A 3,931-nucleotide genomic window follows, 5' to 3' on the forward strand; every position below is an offset into this window, starting at 1 on the left:
ACATCACGTGCACAATGGAGTATACATTAGTGAATAAATTATTCTCTAATATATTTTGTTATCATCAAAATAATTATATGTTATTTTTTCTAGACCATCTTGATTCTCAAAATCTCCTAATATTTTATGATGACTATACATGTATATATGAACAATTTTTCATACAATATAAATATGAGGAAAACATAAAATCAAACAAAGAAAGCATATAGAAGACCAACATAGCTAGCATAAGCCTCGAAAATATATACCTTGATGGTGTCTCTTGGTCATTGGAAAGAACCATGGGAAAGTAATGAAATTTTTTTAGGCTAAGAAGTAAAAACTACATTAACAAAAAAACAAAAATTCCAGGGGAGAAAAAAAATAGAAAGAAAATTTAATTACTCACTGTTATGAAGACCGACCAAAAGAAAGGTGTTATAGACAAATATTCTGTAACATTTTTTTTTTAACAGCAATAATGTATTGCTTAAAAAAAATTATTATTTTCGCAAAATATTCAGTATTTTATAAAACACCAATTCAAATAAGTAAAACAATATGTTTTGTCAATTTACATAAAATAAATTACAACAATATGAATTTATGAACTAATAATCCGACTACTCCTAAACTGATCATTGCAAAAATAAACATAACTGGCCCATGCAGGTCTCGAACCTGCGACCTTCGCGTTATTAGCACGACACTCTAACCAACTGAGCTAATGGGCCTTGATGCTTTTTTTTATTTTAAACATTATTTATATACTTAAAGCTAGATTTAACAATCTGTTAATCATTTGATTATAGATGAGTGTTAGGGCAAAAAGTATTTTAAACTACAATCCTTTTGTTAATATTTTGATGCTAACAAATATAAACAAATAAGAAACAATTATCTCTTAACGATACATGTTATGTGTGCAGATTAAAAGCAAAAGTTATATCCATAAGTATCCATTTCAAAGTAGCTTATATTACAAGCATGTTAGAAATCTTCTAATAGAGCAAGATATAATAAACAATAGATATATTGTGGAAACTAGCGCACCAAAGCATGCGTAGCATTATATGGTCTATCCTCTGATGACTAGGCGAAGACAAAAGAAACTAAAACTTCACTTCAGCTACAGTGTAAGTTTGGTGACACACGTTTTTGTTGTCGCAAGCTTTAGTTGATTGTCTGTGTCTCGGATAATCATATCAAGAGTCTGGTCGTATAACTCTGAACTTTTATGTATCATTTGAAAAAATTCAACACGCTGAAAAAGTTAACTCTGTAAAAGACAAAGCAACTTCACATCCTCTAATGAACTTTCTAAATATGCTATGTGTTTAAAAGTCTTGAATGGTTGATACCAAAATACGGAGATAAATATGGGTACTCATTAAATACTAATATGCTTTGAATAAAGATTAATAATATCCAACGGTAACATTCTCAACATACATTTCTTCTCTGTATTTAAGAAGAACTCTTTAGTGCTTTATTGTGAGAGAAAGAGAATGCATAAGAGAACACATAAAAGAAGAAAATATGAAAAAGCCAAGAATACATCAAACCAAAGAATGAGTGAATTATCCTTTCGTAGAGAGTTATTAAAGTTGATGTCAATCACTTAAAGTATTTTCACACACTTGCACTGATATAAGATTTATTTTGTAACATCATCTCAATGAGAGTTAGAATCCTAACAACAAACATTGTGTCAATTCTGACACAAACTAGAACCAATGTAAATAAACCCGATAGTGACATAACCCTCAAAGAGTTACTTGAAAAAGGTACAACGACACTTATGAATCTCAAGGACATGATGCCAGAATGTTGAAGAAAGGTTCTCAAAACGACATCCTGGAGAGGCTATAAAAAAATACTCAAATCCTAAAGAGACAGAATAAAGAATATTTGTACATTTATTTATGAAAATAGTAAATTAAGCCATTGACTATACTGTGACATAATATCTCTGTAAGGGGAGGACTAGAGGTAACACTAGTTTGTTGTGAACTAGTATAAAATTTTTTGAGGTAACAATGTCAATTATAAGGAAGGGGGTTTGAATTATAATTGCCCATTTTTTTAAAGTTCATGTTAAAAACTAAAATGTTGAACTCAAGATTGATCTTGGTTACAAACGAAGAACGTTATTGGTTAGTGGAAAGAAAACAACAATATTAACTTGTCAATATAAAAATTGATTATAAGACAAAAAGTAAATAGATATAAGAAAAGAGAGATAACACAAGGATATATCCTGGTTCACCCAACACGGGTTACGTCCAGTCCTCACAATTGTGAGATTTTCTACTAAGTTCTCAAAGCAAGAACGTTCTTAGTTTTCACACAGCTTTCACATATCAATCTTGATCTATTACAAAGTTCTATCTTTCTACCTAGAAAGGATTTCCAAAGGTTACCTTACACTATTTCAGAAAGGATTTTACAAGCTATCTTTTAAATCATAAAAGGATTTTTACAAATTACTCAAGCTACGTCAATAATATAACCTTAAGTTACAAGGTAATGATTTTTGAGATTGTTATAATTTGAGTATGCTCAACTGTGTTTGAGAATAGAATCTAGATTTTAGACCTCATTGAGTACTAATTCTAATATCACACTAAGAACATAACAGAATGCTTGGGAAGCTCAATAAGATTCGAGTATGATTGAACGGGTGATATTTTGCTTGACACTTTGAGCTCTGATTTGTTCTTCATCGTGAGGCTTTATTTATAGGCTTCAAGAGAGCTTATGACATCTCATTTGGTCGTTGGAAATAGTTCAGTTGTCATAAGTAAGTGAATGGATAAGATCAGCCATAAAGCAAGAATGTTCTTGTGAACCAAGAACGATCTTCGAATTTGTCTTGAGATGAGTTGACTTATGTTCGAATCTAGACAATTTTCTGAAGTGATCCCATGCCTTGAATCACGTGTGCAGGTCCGTTTGAAAGTACAACAGTAGTGTCCTTTCTAGCCTGTCAGTTTGTACTTGCACTTTCTAGATTTGCTTTCAAATAATCAAACCTTCATGGATGCAAAATTTAAGACATGATAATATATAAATTTTTCTCAAGAAAATGGTCATGTATGTCATGAGCAACCCATTTCTAGGTCTATTGAAAAAAAAAAATCAAGGTTTACAATAGTTTCCTTTTCCATCAATCAAACTCAAAACTCATTACTTTACATGCAAGATAGAAAACTTTTTTTTTTGAGCGTAGACTTTACCAAAGTGTTGACATCTTATGTTGACTAAGAGATCAACTGTCATACCAGAATCAACAAATGTAGGATTATCAAAGCAAGCTTGTATTAACGGATTCATCAGATGCGCATCGAAAGCGTGTTCATCAGAGTGATACACAACTTCAATAGATTCTTTATAGTCACTATAAATCTAAGTCTTAGAGTTAGAGATTAGTATGGATCTTTTTTTTTTTACAAAAGAATAGCTTTGTAGCGTTCATTTCCTTTAGAGGGTCATATCCTACTTTTATATCCTTTGTCTTTTAATGCTTTGACTCGAACCGTAAGTGACAATATTCTCTTTGTTAAAAATAGTTAGATAATTATCTCTAACTTACTCGTAATTTATGTTACCTTAAAATAGATAGTCGTTAATATAAATATTTGCCTTGTAACTTAATCTACACACTAGCAAATACAGTTACAAACAGTTGCTATATCTAGTCCTCCCTTTACAGAGATATTTTGCATAAGTAAAGTCGGGGACTTAATCTATTATTTCTACAATAGCATACAATTATTAATATATTGCATATTCAGCCTTTGAGTATTCTTCTTCAGCCTCTCCAGGCTCTAACCATTTGAATCACAAGTTCACTAAACACCTTATAGTCAACCTAAATGTGTTCATGTCTTCTCAACCTTTTAGCTTAGTACAGTCAAACTTTTGAGGTTCATAAGTATGTTTATAC

General features: G+C 30.9%; 1 non-coding gene across 1 annotated transcript; it reads right to left on the reverse strand.

The window, feature by feature from the left end:
* Positions 1-642: 642 nt before the first annotated feature.
* TRNAI-AAU (transfer RNA isoleucine (anticodon AAU)) lies at positions 643-716 on the reverse strand. The gene has a single exon. It is a non-coding gene; the product is annotated as a tRNA-Ile (tRNA).
* Between the last annotated feature and the right edge of the window lie 3,215 nt (positions 717-3,931).

Source organism: Cicer arietinum, chromosome 5 (genome assembly GCF_000331145.2).
Source record: "Cicer arietinum cultivar CDC Frontier isolate Library 1 chromosome 5, Cicar.CDCFrontier_v2.0, whole genome shotgun sequence".
In the NCBI taxonomy this organism is placed as follows: domain Eukaryota; kingdom Viridiplantae; phylum Streptophyta; class Magnoliopsida; order Fabales; family Fabaceae; genus Cicer; species Cicer arietinum.